Source organism: Tasmannia lanceolata, unplaced genomic scaffold (genome assembly GCF_043159265.1).
Source record: "Tasmannia lanceolata isolate RefF3 unplaced genomic scaffold, GAP_Taslan_0.1 ptg000013l, whole genome shotgun sequence".
Lineage (NCBI taxonomy): Eukaryota > Viridiplantae > Streptophyta > Magnoliopsida > Canellales > Winteraceae > Tasmannia > Tasmannia lanceolata.
Genome location: NW_027518690.1, coordinates 44,449,138 through 44,473,679, shown reverse-complemented (window position 1 = coordinate 44,473,679; position 24,542 = coordinate 44,449,138). Strand labels below are relative to the sequence as shown.

Genomic DNA, 24,542 nt, shown 5'->3' with positions numbered 1-24,542 from the left:
GTTCAAATTAACTAAGTCTAATCTTGACACTATTTGGGTTCGTCTACACGGATCATTTTCTTTTGTTCTATCATATCCAAGGTCATATTCTTACTTATGTTCCTAGCTAAACCATTCTAGAATAGGACGGTGTAAAAACTTCTGAGATCAGAGGCGTAGGGTGATCCTAGGGAAGATTTCATCTAAATCATTCATTTGTTATAAGATAGACATGTAACGAAAAGATTTTTCCCTATTAAGCTGGAGAGAAGACTGGTCCTTCTATCTATAGATAGGCCCACATTAAAATGGGTGGGCACGGACCATTGGTCCTAATAAGATGATTATAGGTGCAACTTGTACTGAACTTGACACACTATTGTAACACAAAAAATAAAATAAAATAAAATTCCAATTATATTGCACATTCAAACTTAGGTCTAAAAGCGTAGATTATTTTTTCACCATGGGTTGAGAGCTTACGGGTGGTTCCTTGGCACACCGCCGAGCATCATTCTATAAAAAGTCTCTTATTATTATCGTTACTGCAGAAGAAGAGTAGCGGAGATCACTGTATGCGCTCGAACGATGGCAAATCTTGCCTCCGCAGAGCAGCTTGTTCTTGATCTCAGTAATCCCGATATGAGAGAAAATGCCGTGCTCGATCTCTCCAAGGTCAATTTTTTTGCACCTTTCTCTTCTTTCATTCAGTGTATGATTTTTTATTTATTTTTCTTGTTGTTTGATTCCTTAGTATTTATCGACTATTAGATGATCTGGATTTGAACTTATTCGGTCCATCTTCAACAAATCTAGGTTGGGGGCCGCCTAGTATGGGACTGGGTGGGACCCAACATAATATTGATGTGTCCCATACCTTTGTTTTTCATTTTAATATTGATGTGTTACGGTCCTGAATGGGGGCCCGCCTAGTATGGGACTGGGTGGGACCAACATGGTATGGGACAGGTTTAAAGGGCCTTGCCTAACGCATTCCATCAGCTTCCATCAGCTCTGGAGCTTTTGGCGTACTGGTAAGGTACCTAACATTTGGTATTATAGCAGCCATCACGTCCCGTGTTCGAGTCACGGAAGGGGCGACTTGTGGAGAGGACTACCTGGAGAGGGCTACCTGGTGAAAAGCCAGAGTGAAAGCCGCCAGAGTGAAGTTGCCACAGAGTGGGCCGCCGCAGAAGGGGTAACCTTTCGTGGGACCCAACCTGGTATGGGACAGGTTTAAAGGGCCTTGCCTAACACGTTCCATCAGCTCTGGAGCTTTTGGCGTATCGGTAAGGTACCTAACATGATGCTACAATATGTTGTCATTTTAGATTTGTATGGTAGAATTGGGAACTCACCTTCAGTTTCTTGCAGAAAAGGGAGATATTTCAAGATCTAGCACCAATGCTGTGGCGTTCTTTTGGCACTATTATGGATGATGTTCACAAGGTGTGCCACTTATAATTTTTTGTTAAAAGAAACTAATTACTTTTTCTATTTGAATGGCTTTTTGTTGAAACTCCTCTTTCAAACTTTTCTCTCTCTCTAATTTTTAGTATATTTTCTACCAGTCCTTTAAAACATTGCATTCAAAGTGTTTAGGTTTTATCTATAACATGCACCTCAGAGTTCTTGTTTTTAAATTGCGCATATCTTTTTTAACTTGTGATGTTATTTGTTTGTCATTTATCTATATACACCTGTCTTGTCATTCATTTTTTTTTTTTGAAATAGCTCCTGTCTTGTCATTCATAATTTGCATTGTTTCTTTTTTTCTTCCCTGTCCAACATCATTCTCATTGTGCATGAATTAACTTGATAGTTTTTTAGGAGAACTCTTACCTCTTTCCATGCAGCTCCAAGAATGTTAAATTTTTTCACCAAATGCTTAAATATTTTGAAGCAGAACCATCACTTTGAAAATGATTCTGTTGAAGAACGAAAATACATTGTACTTTGTTTCTATACTTTTTTGCTTCTTTTTAACGTGGCTTGATAAGATAAATGCATCGGTAAAGAATTATATTTTGCAATTTGAAATGCTTATTTCCAACTACATGATTATTTACATAGTTGGGTCAAAATTGTTCTTTTCTGAGGTTCTGTCAGAAACTCCGCATAAATATTCCATTTCTTATACCCAATCAATCCCCTAGTTTTTCATGAGAAGTATTTCCGTGTTTCAGCTCTTTGTATGTGTTACTTATTCTGTATGAACTGGACTAGCAAATAAACAATGGTTTTGTTTGCAATATATTCACTAGGAGCATGTACAACTTGTATTTTTACTATTGGTTTATATTTTTAACAACTAATGAGCAATCCTGTGACCACTTGTAGGAGATAGTTTCAATTTACCCTGTTCTTTCACCACCAATGCTTACTCCAGGTGCATCAAACCGAGTTGGCAATGCACTTACTCTTCTTCGGGTAAATTATTTGTCACATAATATTGGTTCAGTTTGAAGATATCTCTATTTATTTTGTCTTTGGAATTGTTAATTTTACCCTTATAGTGAATGTTTATCCGTCTGACGGAAATAATCAGGTTGAACCTATTGCTAGTATGCTAAGCGTAACAGATCAAAATGATTATCATACTCATGATATGTAGTAAATGACAAAATGATTATCATACTCATGGTATGTAGTAAATGCTATTTCTCTTTTTCTTCTTTCTTTTTGTGATCACAACAGAAATTTATAATGACAAATAAGAGATTGCAGCCCGACAGAAATTACTCCACCTATGAGGAAGATCTATTTACACCATCCCTTGCTGATATATCGGCAATATCCTTATCTTCTCCTATAATCTGAACTGAAGAGATCTCTATTTAAATTATTAATTTCATCTACGAGATGAGCATTCTCTATTAACCCGCTCCTATGGTTTGATGCCCACTTAATCACAGTTGAAGAAGGGCTTTGAGGGAGTGCCAATTGTCCAATCTTGGGAGATCCTGGACTGCTATAGAGATCTGTCTGATTTGGCTGAGTGGCCATTGACTACATGGTGCCCCCTTCCACTGGGATCCCTTAAGATGAACTTTGATGGTTCAAGCTTAGGGAAGCTTGGGCCAGCGGGAGTGGGGGGTTGATTCGGAATCACATGGGGGTTGCTGGAGTGGCTTTATCAAGTCCAACAAGGATTACTAGCTCTAGCTAGATGAAGTTGACGCCTTTTCGTGCTGGGATTAGAGTCTATACTGATGTGGAGTTCAAGTTGCTGATCATCGGAGAGACTCCAAGAATGTTATTAAGTGGTTGTGCCATCTGGACAGAGTGCCATGGAGATTCCTGGATCTGATTGATGAGGTGATGGAGTGTGTAGCAATGCAAGAGGTGTCTTTTCATCATGTTTGGTGGTCGGCCAAAAAGTGAGCAGGCGACTCGCAAGAGAGAGGGCTCTTTGCACGGCTCTTGTTTTTATCGGATGACGCCCCCAGCTCTTGGGGATCGTATCTCTTTTTCTTTCTTTCTTGTTTGTTTTTTACCTTCTTCTGGGTCCTAGGTCCGCTCTTTGGGTGTTTCCTTTTTTATACATGCTATGCCAGTAGGCCACTATTCATGAAGAAGGGAGAAGAGTCGGTTTGAAAGGAAAAGAATTTGTTCTTCTTAAATGCGCCTTCAAAAAGTTAACTTTGCTCCAGTATGTTAAAAGTAGATGAGGCATAGTATTTTTATAATTTTTTCTTAAAATTACTTTTATATGTGATACTTGGTTGGCGTAGCTGTTTCTTGCAACTCAACATAGATTTGAATTTTCCAGCAACCTTTCCATGCTCTCTGCTGCATGTTTTGTATGAAGCCATGACAAGATGTCTTCTATAGGGACCTATTGCTCCCAAATACCCAAAATATAATATTGTCATTTTTTTTGTTACTCCACAACTGTGACCAACTATGTTCATTACGTGTTAGAAAAGCTTGTTGATATTTCATTCTAGTCTCCTATTTGCAAAAAATTCTGTGGATTTGTTGCCTTTTGTTATTTAATAGTCCGAAAGCTGGATTCTTTTTACTTCCTATACCTTCAGCTGTTTATTTAATCAGCGTCCCTTCACCTTTCTTCCAGCCACCCTGTTGTTCCTTGCCACATCGAACTTGGTGCTTCTTGTTGAGTTTGTTCATTGGGGAAAATACGCGCACACATATCTATATTTATCTCTCTCTCTCTCTCTCTCTCTATATATATATATATATATATATATATATATATATATATATATATTATTCTCATCTTGACTTCTACTCGTTTTTATGCGATCTATTTATAAAGACATGATCTATGGCATTCTTCTTCTCTTTTTTTCATTGTTGGTGGTTGGATGTGCTCCCAGGAGTTGTATGGGTGCATTTGTGGATGTTCCAGATCTTTTTTATTGATCTGACTCGGTTTTATCAGCATAACTGATATGATTCCCTTTTGATATATTTTTTGTACAGTGTGTAGCTTCGCACCCTGATTCGAGGACCCTTTTCCTCGGTGGTAATTCTGCACAACCCTTTTTTCCTTATTTAACCATTCAAAAAAAAAAAAAAAAAAACCCTTTTTTCCTTATTTAATATATGAGGGCATCCCACTTGGACCGTCTCATAAAGGAATAATATCTTGATCAGTAATATGTACTAGGAAGTTTATTCTTGAAGGTTCAATTGCAATTTGATGGATTTATGCTTAATTTATGGAGCATTTTGTCATGGATACTGATATTTACATCCCATGTTTTGATATTGGCACCCCTCTTTATTTTGAATTTTTTCATTGGATGTTACTATTCTCACCAAGCTGGCGTGTAAAATACAGAGAGAGGTATCAATATGAAAACTAAGGGATCAGAATATCTGATCCCCTTTTATTATTTTGTAGAAATATGCATTTGAATCTATTCTTCATTTATATCTCTTTTCTGTATCATCACATGTAACAACTTATTCATTTTTTTTCCCATTTGCATGCATACCTTTAACCATAAACAAAAGGATAAAGATTTTTATTATCATATATTCAGGAACAACTACATAAGCATAAGTGGTCTTCATTGACAGTCTTGAAAGTGTTTTCCTACTAACAATAAAGGTACCTAATTAAGACTGTGTTCCCTTAATAGTAACAACAATGGCACCTTAATTAATGTTTGGTGGAAACAAGTTCAAAACAGAAGAACTAAAAGAGTAAATGCCAAGATTGAGAGTTGGACTGAAATCAAAGAAAAGATGAAAGATAAATACATGCCATCTGATTTTAGGGTCACTCTACCATAGACTACTCGGCCTTAAGCAAGGAGCTCGATTGGTGAGGGAATACATCAGTTTTTCAACATTACTTGTTGTTTATTTCTTTCTTGGGAATGCATGATGCTACTTTAATGATCTCAAACCTATTTTGTGCTCCCAAGTTCGCAGAAAAATTACCTGCGAACCCTAGGTTTCCACCATGTTTGGAGAGGAGGGTTGGCATGCTGGTGTAATTGATGGAGAGGATATGGTCACAGGGTGTTTCATAATCATAGATGAGAGCTTATAGACTATTAGAATGTAGCACTTTGTTGAAATTATTTTATAAAAAAATAAACTTTCTGATAAAACCAAAATTCTTAATGACTAATTAAAGTATAATGTGCAAGCAAGGGACTTTTTGGAGAAAATCACATTATTTATTATGCAATCAAAGTGCAAGGCCTTTTCATAGTATGCCATACGATATTATAAAAAGAGGATGAAAATTTATCTGGCCATAGTGTAGGTATATGTCAACTTTGAGCAATCGATACATTACTAGTTAAACAACACTAAATATATATACCTATGATAGTTTTGAAAATCTTACGATTTACAATTCAAATCTTATGATTCAAATCAAATCTTATGAATTCCATTTGAATCCCATGATTGAATCCTAATTTGTATAAATTTTCAATTGAAGAAGAAGCCTTCGAAAACACTCTCGTGAGAAGGAAGAAGACACAGAAGGGGAAGGAGTTTGAACTATTCAAAGCACAATGCATGTACTTAAGGGCATTACTTACATTGAGGAGGGAGATAACTATAATGAGCACAACACCGACAACTTATCAATTTTTTGTTTAATATGCATGTGTTTAGATGAGAAATAGATGATTTGTGTGTGAGAAGTTTGTTAGCAAACAATTCATATCATGAAATTGAATAACTAATCATGGTAGTTTCTAGATTATTGTCTAATATGTATCGGTTTAGATCGGAAATAGGTGATTAGAAACAAATAAAATATTTTTTTTAGCAAACAATCCATATCATGAAATTGAATAACTAATCATGGTAGGTTATATTTAAATTAATGGATTGAATGGAAATGAATAATTGGCTATTTTTCTATTCTCTAATTTGTTTATAGTTATTTCATATTTTTGATAGGGCGATGATATTTCACTCCCCCTGCATTACGCATGCGCCCCCATTATTATGTGATTTGACGTAAAAAAGTGTTAAAGTTGCCTACTGTTCACGTCAAATCAGGTTATAAGGGGGGCGCATGCGTAATGCAGGGGGAGTGAAAATATCATCTCCCTTTTTGATATATATATATATATATATATATGAGAAAACATTTCCTACACACTTGTGTAGGTAAGTTACCTACACACTAGCTTAAAATACAGTGGGGGCCCACATTGTTTGGGTGATCCAAACCATTCATTTGAATGGTCCTCACATAGATAGGGTGTCCTCAAAAAATCAGATCCATAGGATCATCCCAACCATTCAAACTATGGAGGCAAAAAATGGACTAATTTGTGAAGGTTTATACACGTCCATTTTACCTCCACAAATCGTAGGGTTGGGATGATCCTATGGATCTGATTTTTTGTGGACACCCTATCTCTGTGAGGACCATTCAAATGAATGGTTTGGATCACCCAAACAATGTGGGCCCCCACTATATTTTAAGCTAGTGTGTAGGTAACTTACCTACACAAGTGTGTAGGAAATGTTTTCTCTCTCTCTCTCTCTCTCTCTCTCTCTATATATATATATATATATATATATATATATATATATATATATATATATATATATATATATAATGACTATTCTCTAATTTGTATATGGTTTTATTTTATATTTTTTTGATATATGTATATGTGTGTGCATATACATACATTTATTTGTAAATATGTGTGTGTGTGTGTGTGTGTGTGTGTGTGTGTGTGTGTGTGTGTGTGTGTGTGTGAATCTTAAGATTTATGATACGATTGGACCCCTATTACAATTTACCATTCCATTCTGAATTTCAAATCATCACCCGTGCTCCCAACAATTGTAACTTCATATGGTTTTTGGTAGGTTTTCTTTCCTTGGCCGGAGTTGAGTCTGGAAGTTTTTGATATTGCTCCAACTTGTCAATTTCTGCTTTTAGGATCTTATAAGTCTATGCATATGTTTGACAAGACATGATTTTTCCATTCTATACATGTTTTGAGATTTGCTTGAATGATTAATTTGAAGCATTTCTCCTTTGATTCCGAGGATTGGTTATGTCTCAGAGACATATCCTTATGTATGATTGTGGAAATTTCATTAGTTGATGAACACTTTAATTTGTACTCTTATTTTATCATGATAAACATTTAAGGAAGGGAATTGCTAGCGTCCATTGCAGAAGGCTTTTCGCGGCTGGTTAGTCGCAAATCAGACCAGCCACGTCGTGAATGAAGACAAAAGCTGGTGTCTCCATTCACGAGGTGGCTGGTCTGAAGTGCGACAGACCAGCCGCGAAAAGCCTTTTGCGATGAACTTTAGCAGATCCCTTTAAGGAAATATTCCTTTGAGGTATTTAATTCTTCCATTGACATGCATATGCACATTACTATGGTTGAAATTTAGCAGTGTAAAGTTAGCGCTCACATAATACTTGGCATTTTGTCTTCTTTCAGCTCATATCCCTTTATATGTGTACCCGTTTCTAAACACCACAAGCAAGACACAGCCATTTGATTGAGGCTTACCAGCTTAGGAGTTATAGGTGCACTTGTTATGGTACTTGGCACTTGCAAAATTTATTATATCATGTTGTGTTTTTACTTGATGGTAATGTGAAAAAAAATTCATAAGAGAAAAGGCTAATGTGATTTGATTTGATAGAACTGTTTTGCACTTAGATTATGTAAATGACATATACTGTCTCATTAGAGACTAAATACTTTCTTAATATTTTAGCAGTTGTGACAACTTGAGCTTACTTGTTGCATAATACATCCCATGTACGCATTTTCAGTATTTCTAATGTTATGTCGGTCTGCAAAGCTCTCTGCCATCTGTCAACTTTTCATGACATCCCCTTGATACCGATGGTTGTTGTAACTGTAACTGAAGACTATGATTAGTCTTACTTTATTATACTTTTGTTGAGCTCAACTTCCCAATGGTCTTCAATATCAAATCGAGAACATTGTATAGCACATGGAATCCAAAAAAGTGTTTGTAGTCTCTGTTAACTCCTTACCAACATCCTTGAAGCTTACCTCTTATTACCTAATTACGCGAGCCTCCCTAATGTCATCCACGATTTTATTCATGAGATTGAAGGGGTAAGTAAGCATCATTAGTTTTATTGGACACATTTAGGACATGTGCTTCGATTGTAGTACACCAAAACATTTATCAGCTGTCATTAATTTTGGACTAGCTCAACCGTAACACATTATAGTGCAACCTCTATTATTGTAGGTACAGTGTAATCCTGACATTCTTTCGCTTTATCATCCGAGCGGATCCGAGAGACCAAAAGCACTTGGCCCTTTAACGCAGTCCTAGTCCTAGGTCCACCTCTACTATAGCATCTATCACTGGCTGATAATATGGTGATCAATTGTTGTGGGGGATATGCTTTAATATAAAAGGATTTTGCCTTTTTCGCTTCCATTTCACATTATGTGTCCAATTGTCTAATTTTTTTGCATAAAAATGTCCATAGGACCCACCTTGACCCCAAATTCTCACTTCTCAATCCTCATGCATAAGGGCTGTCATATTCCTTTTTTTGGAAGGTAAGCTGGGATTGAACCTGCAACCTCAAGGTTGACACTACTGTGATCGTTCCTTTTCTTGATGGTAGCTTATGGATTACCTTCGATTCCAAACTCGTTTTAATGCACCTTGTTAACATCTTCTCCATCATCATCATTATACTCAAAATCTCGAATTCATACTATCTATCAATTACTGCTTATGCTGCCACTTTTCTGTTGGAAGTACTATTCCGAACATCAAGATGCTTTCTCATCTGCACTTTTGCTTATTTGATGACCTTCTCAAAAGGCAGAATCTCCCTCCTTTTACTTGCCTAATATTCTTTAAAGCGAGAAATGCCCCCAGCTTACATTTCCTCTCCATAGTAGTTTCATCATAGACAGGATCTGTTTCCATCAATCTTATCTGTGTGCCTATGCAATGTCTTTGTATCAACATGGTCATGGCAGCATTTTGTGATGTAGGGTATGTATTAAAACATATGCACTATTCAAAATATAAAATAAAGACAATACTAGCCCAAATTTTTGTATCAATATAGTGATAAAAAGTAAAAACAACTAAATAATTGCATATCAGTTACTTTTGTCAATCGTTATAAATGCACATTCATAAAACACACACTGTATTTAAAATAGGGAAAATAGCAAAAGAAATAAAGGGAAATGTTATCAGCACTACTGCATTTTGATGAGGGCACTCCTCACTTCTTTAAAAGTACGGTATGGCCCGCACCATAGGATGATCCAAACCGTCCATTAGATGGCCCTATTCCACCATCCTTTTCCTTTTTCTCTTTTTTCGGTATTGGGGCCAGATGGGTCTTTGCCCATTAGACTTGCGTGCTTTGGGCATTCGTTGTTTTGGGTGGGCTTGTTTGGCCTCTTTGGATCGACCTTTCGGGATGCGGCCTCTTCTCGAATAGGAATGCGTTTGTGTGGGTTTGCACAGATGGTGTTAGGTGCTCGTCTCCTGTGCATAGCTCATCCAAGGGGAGGAGAGAAGCTTCTTTTGCGCCAACCCCCCTCGTGTATTTGCCTTCCTCTTCTCCAAATGACCATTGCCTCATTATTAATCCAGTGCGGAGATCGAGAACCAGCCCCTCTGGGTTGGTGATCCCATTGTTTATCTCTAGAGATGGACGTGGTTGAAAGGGTTTTTTTTTTTTTTGGTGTGTGCGCGCGCGCGCGCTTGCAGACGTCATCAATATGCCTTCCCAACCTTCGTCAATGAGGGTTTTAGAAACCCCATTTCACCTCTAAAAATGCACAAATGAGATACATGTAGCCTCTAGTAATGTATTGCCACGACACTTGGAATATCAAGTATTATGCATATCAGGCATATTTCCTGATAATCTACAATATCTTGGACAATGCACCTTACTTGACCCTCCCTGAATGAGGCGTATCAGGAGATACATAATAGTATGCCTCGTATTGTCGAATATTTCAAAACATGCCTGTAACTTCTAGAAGCTCGTCTTCTACAACAAACATGCCTGGCTTTGCACCAGTTAACTATGTTCGGTCATTATTCCGTTTCTGTTCATTATTTTTATCTTTTGTGCCTCTGCAAAGCGTCCCATATCATGCCAAAGCTTGGTTATTGATTGTCCCTTGTTTTGGCTCATTTGTATATTTCATCTCTCATTTAATTTATTGTTTTGGAAAATTTAAATTTCCATGATTTCATAAGCTTTGACTGAACTCGGAACCAGCCTTCTAGAGATTTTGAATTCTTTATTAAGATTCTTTGAAGCGAAGGAAGAAACCACTAAAATTTTCCAAAAACCTTACAAGTACTTTCCATTGCTGATGTCTTTAAACTTCTCAGAGATGCTAATGTATTTTTAGTAAGTCTTATGCTGGCCACTTTCCTGAAATCTCTCTCATGTACACTTTTCAAAAAGTGTGGGGATAATGCCAAACGTCATGGGGAACATGCTCTGAAATGAGTTCTTTGCTATTGTTAATGATATTGTGCCTCTTACCATTAAAAAAATGATATCACGTGTCTTCCTTTTATTTCCAAATTCAGGAAAATATATTTAGCGCCATTTTTTGCAGGTTGATAATACAGAAGTTATTAGTTTTCTTCTGTCGACAGAAATAATTCCTTTGTGCCTGCGTACCATGGAGATGGGTAGTGAACCGTCAAAAACGGTGAGTGACCAGACTTTCTGGATCTCTTTGTGTATATGAGATTTCTGTACCATATGCTTCGCATTGTTCTGATGGAATCTATGCCATTAGCACTCTATGTTTTAGTGGTATTAACAAAATCCAGAGATTCGCTCTATGCAAGAGCTGATATTTCCATTTTCCTTCAGTTACTATCTTCATAAAATGAAATCTATAGATTATCATCACAAGATGGAAGCCGATTGACGGATTCGATTGTGCATGATGGGAGAAATACCCAGTCATTCATTTGTTATGGAGCTATTTCACTAATTTTAATTTGGACTCTCTTTCTTTTTATTTTATGTTATAACAATTTTATTAATAAATAAATAAAATAAAAGGCACTACACTGGAGGCATAGGTAACCCATTAATGGAGGCTTAGGGATTTCTTTGGCAAATGACAAAGGTTTTAAATTTCGGTTTCGGTTTCAGTTTCGGACATAGCCGAGACTGAAATTTAGGTAATTTCGGCCGAAATCTTGTAAAATATTTTAAAAATTGCATTTTCCTTAAATTTTGGCTGAAATTTGGGATACTGGCCTAAATTTCGGTTTCAGTTGATTTTGGTTTCGGTCTTGACCGAAATCCCAAATTTCGGTTAAAACCATGCAAATGACAAGCATATCTGCCGCATTTTTTGCTTTCTTTCAAAAGCTAACTAGAAGATACATGTAGCCCATGCCAAATCCATGATATCATTGATGATATTTGCCAGTCTCGATAACCTAAAATCCTCCTTTATGCCCCCACTGTTGTATTCATCATTTACTGAGTGTTTGCATCTTGATTGCCAGCTAGATTCATACTGACCAGCCTTGTTTGCCTATATTTTTCATTCTTTTGAACAAATGTTGCATCAGTGGAAAAATATACAAAAGGAAGGCCTACAACCTGCAATACAAAAGCTCAATGAAAAAAAATACTAACACAAATGACAACTCGAGCATCTCGTGCCAAAAAAAAAAATTATATACATAACACACCAAAATTAGAAAGAGAATTAGCTCACAGGTCTCCTTCGCGATGTATATGAGTGAAGCTCGAATCAAATTTTAGGTATGAAGTTAAAACCTCAATAACTTTCCATTGCTAGCAATCAATAGATTTTCAGTGGATTTCTTTTAGTGAGAGGTAGGGGTGCAACTCGGGTAGGGTTGGATCAGGTTGAGGCCAACCTTAACCCAACCCAAGATAGCATTCCCTCAACCTTAACCCAACCCAACCTGAGCCTCGGGTTGAGGATGGTCAACCCTAACCCAACCCGCCTCTAAATTCTCAACGCTAACCGAGCCCATCTAACCCGAAATCAGATCGGGTTGAGTTGGGTTGATTTGGGTTCACCTTGGGCCAGACAGAAAAATACAATAACCCAATGAAATTCAAGATAAATATTAGAGGACGGAGGTTGGGTCGGGTTGCCAAGACCTCAACCCTATCCCAACTTGAAATAAAATTAGGCTGGCTTTTCCCAACCCAACCCAACCCGAGGAAATTTCAACCCAACTCGAGCCAAAATTGGGTTGAACCTGACCCAAGTTGCATCCCTAGTGAGAGGATGAGTATGCCTTTCTAAATCTTTCTTATCTCAGATATCTTGGATAGCCTTGCCGTAGAATTTTAGGAATATTACATAGCCTTAAGTGTGCTAGTCCTTCTCATTCTCAATGCTTTCACTACCATGTTTTAGTCTGATTAGTGAAAAATTACTTTCACTGATTTGTTGATGTAGAAGCGGACTGTGATGATTTTTTCCAATAGGTTGCTTTGCTACCCTACAAGATAGACATCCAAACCAAATTAATATTATTCACTGCAATTTATATGTTTTATATTTCAGGTTTCATGGTGTATACATCCAGGCCTCTGGAACTGATCTGATCTTCTAATACTATTCCACTATTCTTTTTTTTTAAATGGTAGCCAATTTTATTAACAGAGAAGACCGAGATGGTCAAAATACAAAATGAGAAAGAGAATACAACATCACTCAATAAGCTACAAATAGAGATGATCACGGTGGAAGAGAATCGAAGAGAGCTAAAGATTCCTTGAATATTCCTTCTCTAGCTAAACCATCCTCCACCTGATTGGCAGAGCGCCAAACATGATGAAACACGACCTCCATGGACCTCACCCTATCAAACATTTCATCAAACAACCTATCAAATCTCCAGGGGGGTTTATGAGGTCCTTTGAGCCATCGAATGACATTTGTTGAATCACCTTCTACCACTACATTACCGTGACGGCTTTTTACGACAAGCTCTAAACCTTGATATACTGCACGCACCTCCGCTTCTGTGGCATCCGCCATCGCAATAGGCCCCACAAAGGCCCAAAGGACCTTTATTCCACTATCTTTTTAAATGCATATTACATCCTCATTTCCAAAAGATATGGTCAAAGAACCTAAATGTTCTTGCAAGATGAAAGATTTTAATGTTTCAGTTTCTGCCATTGTACTTAGTGCTATCATATTGTCTTTCCTGTGAAGGTGGCACTTATGTTACGCGTTACTCTCTCAAACACAACCAAAATTTCAACATGCTAGGAACACTGCTGTAAATTGGCTCTGTTTCCTGCTGAATCTCCAGGAGGTGCTTTTTTCATCTCTCACTTGGATGGGGATTTCCATTTTACTTCTAAAACATAAATCCACAAAGCTATCATGCCTCTCTTGTTTGGTGCACACCTTAAGATGCTTTGCATGGGGTTCAGCATTCTGTCGACACCTACGAGTTTTAATTGAAAAGATCTTGGAGTAATGTTCAGTGCTACATATACATGAAGAAAATGCCACCGATTATCTGGTGAATCTAGTGGTCGATGACAAGGAGATTCTCTTAGATGGGCTTTATGTCTCTTTAGTTGGTTGAGCTGTAGGTACATGCCAATTTTTATATATTTTGTTTCAATTTTCTTCTTTTAAGAATTAGTGAAGAAAGTTCTTTTCTCCCTAACTATTGATTCCTGTTATTTCAACTGTAGTTCTAGATGGCATCATATTATTCTTTGTTTGTCACTGTACTTTCATCAAATGCTAGTTACTGTGACATTGAAGAAGTTTTTACCTTGAATTTATGAATGTTCTTTGAATTGCCTCTCATGGATTCTTTGGCCTACTTGAATATATAGGTAGCCACCTTTATTGTTCAAAAAATTCTCTTGGATGATGTTGGGCTGCGATACATTTGTGCTGAGGCAGAACGTTTTTTTGCCGTAAGTCGTGTTCTTGGGACTATGGTCGCATCACTTGCTGAACAACCCTCTGCACGACTTTTAAAACTTATTATTCGTTGTTATCTGAGACTCACTGATAATGAACGGTTAGTATACAAACATGTCTTTTGTAATGTATGAATAGTTAATGCAATTGTTTGTGGCTCGAGTTGTTCCATCATTTCTTGTCCTCATTGTTATAGGCCCCGTCTTATAAGATGTCAATGATCTTTGGTCTCCAAAATTGCAGGGCTTGTGAAGCTTTGAAGAGTTGCCTTCCTGACATGTTAAGAGATGCAACATTCAGTACTTGCCTTCGTGTGAGTTCCCTTAGTAAAATATATTTTTTGGTATCTTTTAGCATTAGTTCTTTCAAGCTGTTCTCCTTTGCACCACAACATTATGCTATTTCTTCAAGGTTAATACAGATTCATTTGTATTAATCAATTTAACCCTGATTAGTTGCTCAGAAAAAGAAACTTGGGATCTGCTTCCAAAAGAGTAAATTGTGCATGAATTCTTCTTGAAGCTCTTTTGTGACCATATTGTTTTATTTGTCGAACAGAAAATCTTTCTTTACGTCCCCAGTCACACAACTTGATTCAAAGCATGCTGCTAAACATAATTTTTTTTTAAAAAGCATGCTGCTAAACAGACCTAAAGTGATGACTGAAGGGGGATATGTTTTTATTATATTTTGCAAGTTTCTACAATTTGTTTCATTCCCTAGGGATTATTTATGGTCGGGGTAAAGGTTATTAAGAAAATGAGAAAATGGAAAAGACCGCTTACAGCTTCATTTGAGATTTAGCACGAAATCAGATTCCTCGCATTAGTTTGTTTAGTTGTCCACTGGCAGCTGAGAATAAGAACTGCTATAATCTCAACCTTTCACTAATTGGAATGTGTCATGGCTTAGAGTTCCTTTTAATGTTGATTGTACTTTTGTTTATGTTAGTACCACTGTTTAACAACTCCCTAAGTCAATCACCGACTTGCCCAAGTCAGCTACCTTAATATCTCGACTAAGTTCTTGACATCTTGTCCCAGTCCGAGATTTGCGTTACCAAGTTTATCAATGCTCCTTTAACAATGTCCTGTGTAGGTGACAAATTCACGACATCTATCATTGACTGGCCCTATTTGACTCCATGTTACCTTGACTGAGTTCTTGCCTGATTCCGAGTTTTGAAACATTGCTTTGTACTTTGTACAGTCAATGTCGTTCTCAATCATGCCCTCACTGGTGGATTTGTTGCGTGGGTGTTCTATTATGTAGATTTCCTTTTTCTTCTGACAATTTGATCGAGCACATTCCCTTTTTCTCTTGGCAACTTGATTGAACCCATTGAATAACTATCTGTGAGTCTGCCATGAATGAAAGGCCGAAGGATGCGGCGAACATAACTTCTGCTCTGTTGCTAAATTGTGGTGGTTGTATGAAATCTTCTAGATAATATATATTTTTTTATGCCTGACTTTTATGTATTTTTCCATGATTTTTCTAGTCTTGAAAGCTCGAGCTTTTTTGTGTATTTGACATTGGTTACATGTACTTGCAGGAGGACGTAACAACCAAGCGGAGGCTTGAACAGCTCATACATAATGTGGCCCGTGGAAATCGGGTAGCGGCACTTCAGGCCGGCGGGCTTGATCATATGTAGAGCCTAGTTTGTTTAAAAATAATTTCTGATTATCTAATTTCATCCCGTCCGAGTGTGGGCGTACGTGCGCTTATAGCTTTGTTACAGGCACAGTTATCATTATCTTTATTATTTTATTTTAGCATTATATTTTTCTTTTCCTTTTTTCATCATAATGTTTAGTGCAGCTCCACCATTACTTGGTAATTGTAATTTTTCTTCACAGTTCCTCGTGGCTGAAATGAAAACATGCAACACTTATCATACTCGGCTGCAGCGTCATTTATTTGTAAAGGTTTTTGCGAAGAGATGCTTTACTTGTTGGTGAGTTATTTTCAGTAAAGGCCATGTTTAGGAGCCATGAAAGTTTTTTTCCATGGAATATTAGAGTCAGATTGCGGAGGGAGTGCCATGACAGAGATACAGAGAGAACAAGGAAAGGATGGGAGGGAGAACAGTAAAGAATAGAGGGAAAAAAAGGGAAAATGGGAGATTCTTCTATTTCTTGAAGTCAAAGTTGCAAACTCCATAGAATAATTGAAAATTTCATCTAGAATTCGGGAATTTCTATACCCTTTTTCAAAATTTAAGAAATCCAGAAGAATTTAAAATTTCTTACATTTTTTGAATTAAGTATGGGGTTTCATATTGTCTGTGAATCTCGTTAGAACTTCAAAATTATTGGAAATTTACATTGTAGAGAAGAAGAACTGAACTAATAAATTTAAGCTCTTAACTTTTATGTATATGTAAGCCATAAAATATTAGTTATAAAAGCCCAACAAATGAATGGTTTGGATCATGCTATGGAATGAGCCCACTTCAATTTCTTAAGAATGAGATTCCCATCTTATATCGTTATTACAAAAATGGTTGCTGTTTTAAATAACTGCACTAACTCAGCTTGTTTTTTTAATTGGCTTTGAGAGCTTCTTGGGAAATGGGAACTGTAATAACCTTTTGCAGCTGTTTAAATGATAGAAAAGACAAGGTTTTGTTTGATCAATTACTAAAACATGGTAGTGCCAATATCAGTACCATTATATATTGGAAAAATGGCAGAAAATAAAGGCACACTCGTTTTCAAAAGACAGAAAGGTCAATTATAAGTCTCGCCAAATGATCCAAAACCCTTTAGCAGCTGGATCCATCAAGCCTTAATTTGATTCAAGAGATTCAGTGTCTACCAGTGGATATGTATTCACCCTTGGTGGTGGTGCAATTCTTGGAAATCGGTTAAACAAACTTGTAGTACAAGTTCCACTATGGAAGCGGAATTTATAGCCTTAGCACTAGCAGGAGCTGAAGCCGAATGGCTCAGGAATTTTATGGCAGATGTGCCTTTATGGCCAAGGCCGGTTCCCTCAGTGTCTTTACACTGTGATAGTCAAGCTGCTTTAGCCAAGGCCAAAAGTAAGACCTATAATGGCAAAAGAAGGCATATACGCCTGAGGCATAATTTGGTAAAGCAATACTTGAGTGAGGGAACAATAGCACTCGACTTTGTAAGGTCGGAGAGGAATCTGGCAGATTCTCTGACAAAGCCACAAATAAACAAGGTGGTTTATGAGACATCGCAAGGAATGGGGTTAAAGCTCGTGGCATGAACCATTAGTGATGGACACCCAACCAATGTGAAAGGAGATCCCTGGAATTTGGTTCAATGGGTACTAACAAGTCACTGGATGGTTTGTTAACACTATCACCCCCTACTCCTAGATGCAAAATGATGAAAGATAGTGTTCACTGCAAATGAGAGAGGATGAGTTATAGACTCTTAATCAGATCATAACCTGTATTGGGTGGTATGTTACTTGCAGTGCATACTTGATGACTGACCTAAGTGAATGTGGAGGTAAGGCCGCTTCCTATGAGAATTTAACGAGTAATTCTCTAGAACATTCATGAGAACCAAGAGGGGAACAAGGTCAAAATGTTCCAAAACTGTGAATGAATCACCAAGGAATCAAATGTAGAGTGTGGATAACAGGTTAGTCAGTTACACCCACGAGGAAAGGTTGAAGGAGTCTAACTCTACCCGTACTCGGTAACGTAATCTGTTTATCCTAAATATCGGTTGAAGTCTAAAAGACACCGGTATGAATCCACTCTATTTTCTAATGTGCTCAGATACTTCCGTTTTCAATTTTCAACTGTATTTTGAATCTTGTGGGGGATTGTTAGAATTTTTGAACAAAAATAATAATAAAAGATTTGAAAAGTCAAAGATGCTTATTCTTTTTGTTTAAAAAATTTGGAGGGAAGATTCAAATTATGTTTCCCTCTCTTTTTTTAAAGCAAAAGACTTTTGCATGTGTGGGGACTTGAACCCAAGATCTTGGTGAATGTGCTTGTGGTGTGTTTTCAAAACCAAAGGCAAATTAATAGTCCCACATCGCTTTGGAAGAAAATTCTTCTCATCCATATAAGATGGAGAGTTGGAGAAAGGCTTGAGCCTTCAAGGGGCTTTAGAATTTGTTGGGTCTTGGGCTTTTAGAAGAGCACAAGCCCATATGTAAATCACACACGCGCGCGTGCGCACCTCGCCTCGCCGGGCCGGGCCGTGGTCCGGGTTTGGGTTTGGGTTTGGGTATTAAATAAAAAAGGTTATTTTTATTGCCCAAAAACGGTTTTTCTTTTTACCCCATGTTTTTTATAAAGATACACCCCTTAATTGCAAAACCGTTTCAAATCTCAACAGTCACAAATATGACTATTGGAGAGAAACGTTTTTGTCTTTTAATGGTGATTAATTATCCTCCAACAGTCATATTCTCATCTATAAAAAGAAGAGAACAACACCATTGGAGTATATAGTTTTTACAGAAAACATCAAAGTTTCTGCTTGTCTTCTTCCTTTCTTCCGTTCTGATCTGAGCACAGTTCTACGGTGATTCTGAGTGGACCAGTCAGCGAGTGCACGTGGACTGGAGCCAACTTTGGCTGTTTTATTTTGGAGCATCGGTTCGCGGATCCCGGTTTGCACCGGTAGGGGGCGGATACGATTCTTAAGGAGAGTGACCAGTGGCACGACTCAGCCTTCTTCTTCTCGATCTGTTTTACAGAAACGTTTTCTACAAAAACTAAGTACTGATTTATTTACATTTCTAATTTCCGGATTCAATCAAGCCATATATCAAACCCTAGTGGACAACATCTAATTTGTCCAACAAACTCTCAGTCACTCTTCTCTGCCCAATGTTGACTCTTATCAACGCCTCCAGTTTCTCGGCAAGGCAGCCCTCATATTCGTGCTCGCCGAATACTTATTTCACTCTGACCCTGACCTTGAAGTCTCTAATCTCTCCGCCCTCCATTCTGCTAATGCCACCACTGACAGCCTAGCTCGGGCGTGATGTTCCTTCACTTGATAGAGAGGTCTCTGAAATCTCTTCTTTGGTTTTGAGAATTTTGTGATACTTATCCTTGATTATTTCTCCCCCTTTTAAATGGTTTTAGGTTAAAGAATTCATGATTGCAATCGAGAGAGAAGCTGAGGATATTTTCTATAGCAGAGAGATTAAGGCGCCAAAAGTTCTTGCGGATATTGTGGAATCTATTGCTGCTGCTGTCATTATTGATTGCAACTACAATCTGGTTGTTCTTTGGCTGGTAGGTAGGGCATTACTCTAAGGGGCCGTTTGGATACGCTGATTTTAGAATCCAGGTTTTAGCTTGAAAACAGTGTAGAAGAAAGTTTATGATCAAGCTGCTGTGTGCTGTCCTGACACCGTTTCTTGGATTTTAAGTAAGAAATTCAGGTTTTAGAAATGTCAGGATGCATGCAGGAGAGACTTTTAACACCTGGAAGAAACATGGAGATGGTTGAGTTGCCGAAAGGAAAAGAATGTGCCAAGAAGAACCAGTGGCCTAAGCCATTATACAGGTCAGTTATGGTCTTTAGTGAGAGTATTTGGCTAGGTTATATGTAGTTTCTCCTCCTTTTTTATTTTTATTTTACCTTTATTTACTTTTGTTTTTTACCTTCATTCTTTTTGCCCCATATTATGCTGATGCCAGATTATCGCTTAGGAATTGCTTTATAATTTATAGTGGACCAATGAAGTCTTTCTTTGCATTCTTAGTGGATCAGGTTTGCAATCTTAGTGGATCAGGTCTAGTTAAGACTGCCATCTCCTTCTCTTCACTTCATCTCTTCTCTTGATCCCTCATTTTTCAAACATAATACTTATTCACCCCTTTTCCATGTATCTTTCTCTCCCTTCAATCTTAAAAATCTAGAATTCCTCTCTTCAAAGCCACCCCAAGGTTTCTGATGCAGGAAGATCGAAGGTTGACTTAATATTTTGCTCTCATACTAAATTTGAATGTGCAAAATCTCACAAGGTCTCAAAACAATACAATATGCCTATGAGGAAGATTCTGGACCTCAAAGATAGTTTTTGGCAGGTTTCGAGGTATGTAGACACAATATGAGAAGTGTCAGATTTATGCCGGGATTGTGTAGACTGTTGTGGTAGGGAATATGGTTGAAATGGGTGGGTGAAAATTAAGGGCTTCAGTCGTAAAATAGGTGATTAGATTTGTAAAATATTTCTATGGGGTTAAGATAGGTTTGGAGTTGTGCAGACATATGGCAGAAAGTTGTCGAAGGATCTTGAGAGGTTGTAAAATTAGTGTTGGGACAAAATGAAGGAGCACAAGGTATGGATGGGTTTGAATAATGTTTCTAAGGTTAAATTTTTTTTAATGGGTGTTTTAGGAGTTTTGGGTAGAAGATATATGAAAAATAATGCAAGAGAAGTTTTTGGTGATGTTAATGGAGATTTGTATTTATCGAGAGCGTAGTTTATGTAAAAAAACCCAAAAAAGATGAGAGAAGATTGGTAGAAACGATAAATGGCGACTAATAAAAGGTAATCTATTTATCTCAAAGCTTCACACCATGAGTTCTCCAAGAAGCTCTCAATATCAAATTGCAAATGAATGAAGTGTTTTTTTTCTTACAAACCCAACATAAAGTATTTATATTAAACAAGCTCTAAAAAACTAAACTAGCCAATTTGTCGGCATCTTCATTGGCGGACAGACGCATGTGCTGAAATTTTGGGGCTATCAAGGCAACCAAATCCCCGATTTCCATGACAGTATCTGCTAATGCCCATGGTCTTACTGCTTTGCTAGATGCTTATTATGTTCGATGAGAATGTATACAATTTGAAATTTTCCAACAATTGCTTGCATCTTGTTCATGAATGGTGCTTCTTTGTTTGACTTTAACAATTCATTAATGGCTATTTTGTAAGCTGTCCTTTATCAAACTGTACACAGAAGATGCTTAACCACTCCAAGGACAATGCCCTGTGATTTATTTTTTCGATGTACGTTCCGTACATGGTATTAAAGTTAGGTCCTCAATCCTTCACATAACAGAGTATCACTGCAGGTCATCAACCGAAACTGTGAACTTGATTGCTGCTACTCCCCCATGCTTCATCAGCACCTTTGTCGGCAGTGTTTCAAGTATAACTTATTGGTGTTGAGAAAATCTACCGGGCAAATCTGATCCTATCATGCACAAATATAAACGGAAAGTGTAACAAGAATACAGGCCACAAGATGAATACTGAGATTTTATATGGTTTGGCCAAGATGCCTACATCCACGGGCGAGAACACGAGCTTCCACAGTTAGAAAAACAATATACAAAGATTACAATAGATTAACCCAAACCCACAAACCCGCAACCCTTTCCTTGCGCTCTAACCAAGACTGTACACAAGGAGTAACCCAAGAAGAAAAACCTTTTTTTTTAAGATGACATTTTTCATTGATATTAGAAACGCATTGGGGACCAGGAGTCCCGTCAAGCATTACAAAAATCAATAAACTGGAACGGGCATACCCGGAACAAGGGGAAGGTAGAACCTAACAAAGCAAATTCAACTACAGTATAATTTCCTTGCTTCCTTCAACATGCCATTGGCAGACTTTACGTTAGAGCCTCCAATAACAGCTCTCTATATCATCAGTCCTTTTTACCAGCGAAGTCCCATTAATCTTGAAAGCACCAATATTAACCACGTGTCAAATATTATAAGACCAAAGATCAACACTCCCGAAAAACTCCTTATCCATCTATCCGAACATCCTACAAAAAATATTTAAAAAACACCCTTAACACGAAGATTTCTCCAACTACAGAATAAGAGATTTGATTTCATCAAAAAAAGTTTTTTCTGCCAACACTTCATCTTCTTTACTTAAAGTCCTACACTCCGACACTTCTCTCTCGCTTTATCCATTTCTCTCTCCTCTCTTTCCTTCTCTCTCATGACTAACTCTAGCTGCAACCTCACACTTATCTCTCATTTCCACACCTTCCTGTTTCCTAATAATATTAGGTAATTCTCTCCTTTTGCCTTTCCACCACACCACATAATTCTAGCTAAAATAGCAAAGTGGTGGTGGGATTTGGGAAACAAGGCAACTTTCCCAACAATAGGTGGGCCAGTTGCAATTTTTCCTCTATGTGTCATCAAACTGCCCCAATGATTTTTCCTTGTTCCCCTTTTTACAGATCCACCGCGTATCTTATTGTCTCCAGGATCACATTTTTTTAATGGCTGGATTACATTTTCTTGTTACAACTACAAGTAGTTTTCCTACTCTCTTCACTACTCAGTTTAATATTAGTGTACGCTGAAAGCAAATTGCATTTTCTCAACATTTTTTTTGCATTCCAGTCTCTCCATATCTTCCCTTGTATTTCTCTATTTTGTTTTCGCTCACTTGATTTATCAAACATGTTGGTTGCCTGTATTTGTGCTCTAGTTTTGTCGGTTTATTTTACATAAACATGCAGAGATCCTTTTATTTTTGCTGTCACACTTGCAGAAAGGAAAAAGAATGGGGGCCAAAGCATGAAAAAAGATTCATTTGTTCAGTTCAAGTTAACACGCCGGATGGCAAGTTTGACTCTTAACGGCGATGAACAACCAAGAGTGAAAGTTGCAAATCAATGGGCTGCTGTCATCATGCTCAAGTGCCTACATTGCATTAAATATGGTAATGCAGCCTTTCTTTTGGTTCCTGAATTACAAAACTTGGGAGTATGAGTGTAAACAACTGGAAACGGTTTACTGTCTGATCACATGTATATAGTTTTAATGGTACTTACTGTGTGGTAGCTTTTCAGTAGTATGCATTTTCCTCATGCCCAAGAGCTGTCTTTACCTACAAGAGGCACAGCAGTGATAAGTGGCTTTGATTAGGTGGGCCGCATGCTGATGAGCCGTCCATCCCAAATTGAGGTTTTGAATGACCCCAACCGCTCGATTTGTACAATTTTTTGCCCTTGTTGTGTATGTTGCTTGTTCTTAACTCTCTGTTTACAGGCCATTACTGATTAGATAGTGAATATTGTTCGATCATCGTATTTTTCTGTCGCCCTCTAGTGCTTTTGCTTGCCAAATTTGGAGTCCCTAATCTACTCGTATGGTGATAGTTGGTGTGAAAATGGAAGTACCAGCAAGAGCCAAAACTCCTCTGGTATGGAGTCGAAATGTTGCTTTCTCGAGTAGCATCTACAACTTAACCAAGGGAGCCTCAAATCTCCACTATGTCTGCCCCAGAATAGATAAGAGACATGGTTGTATAGTGGGCTGATCTCTACACTCTAGACCAAGAGAGCTTCACATTTGTAAGCATGATCTAGCACGGCCAAGTAGGGATTTTGAAAGGGTTATGGAGGTGGTCTGGGGACAAATCGGTAGTACCAAGTTATTATGTGCTTGCTACGGCCAGTTGGAGCTGTTATCAATCCGAAAACCAACAGAACTTGGGACTTCTCTTAGGCCATGTCTGGTAGCCAGGATTTTTTATTCATGACAAATCGATGTCTCCAAGTGGTGAGAGAAAAGGGGTAGGGCAGTAGGAGGAGGAGAGAGAATTGAGTGGGCGCGATTGAGATGAGCCTGAGAGGGGGCTATTTGAGTTTTTTGTTTCTTGATTTTCAGCTACTTCTCGTCACTTGGAGGCACTAGTTTACTGATTTTGTATCATATTTTTAGCCGCTTCACTCTCATCTCCACTTGGAGACACTAATTTAACATGAAAAAAAAAAAATCATGGGCAGGGAAGCCATCAATATTTGCCATTTCTTTTCACTAAGATGGTCAACAGGTCAAGTAATAAGCCTCTTATTCGAAGAGCTGTTTTCTTGGTAACATTGGCATGTATTCACAATAGTTTGAAGGGGTACATGGTCCATCTTCAATGCATGGATGATAATATATACTCTAGCAAGAGAATTGCGAGTGCCCATCGCAAAAGGCATTTCGCGGCTAGTCTGTCGCATGTCAGACCAGCCACCTCGTTAATGGAGACACAACCGCGAAATGCCTTTTGCGATGGGCACTAGAAAATCCCATTTAGCAAATATCAATTCATACAGGTTCCTTTCTATGTCCCTATTTGTTTGGTAGAGGCTAGCACAGATAAACCAGTAAATTTGGGATAATGTTCCATGTGCAGCA

The 24,542-nt window shown here is 37.8% G+C and overlaps 1 long non-coding RNA gene and 1 pseudogene across 2 annotated transcripts; both read left to right on the top strand.

Annotated features, from left to right (window-relative positions):
* The first annotated feature begins 363 nt into the window (after window positions 1–363).
* Window positions 364–16,310, top strand: LOC143889223 (uncharacterized; annotated as a pseudogene). The gene is made up of 9 exons (XR_013254794.1): window positions 364–654; window positions 1,354–1,428; window positions 2,320–2,409; window positions 4,429–4,471; window positions 7,899–8,001; window positions 11,064–11,159; window positions 14,318–14,508; window positions 14,652–14,721; window positions 15,964–16,310. The product of XR_013254794.1 is annotated as an uncharacterized LOC143889223 (transcript).
* A 2,912-nt stretch (window positions 16,311–19,222) lies between these two features.
* On the top strand, window positions 19,223–23,202 carry LOC143889222 (uncharacterized). Its single transcript, XR_013254793.1, has 3 exons — window positions 19,223–19,422; window positions 19,504–19,930; window positions 22,903–23,202. It is a non-coding gene; the product is annotated as an uncharacterized LOC143889222 (long non-coding RNA).
* Window positions 23,203–24,542: the final 1,340 nt, after the last annotated feature.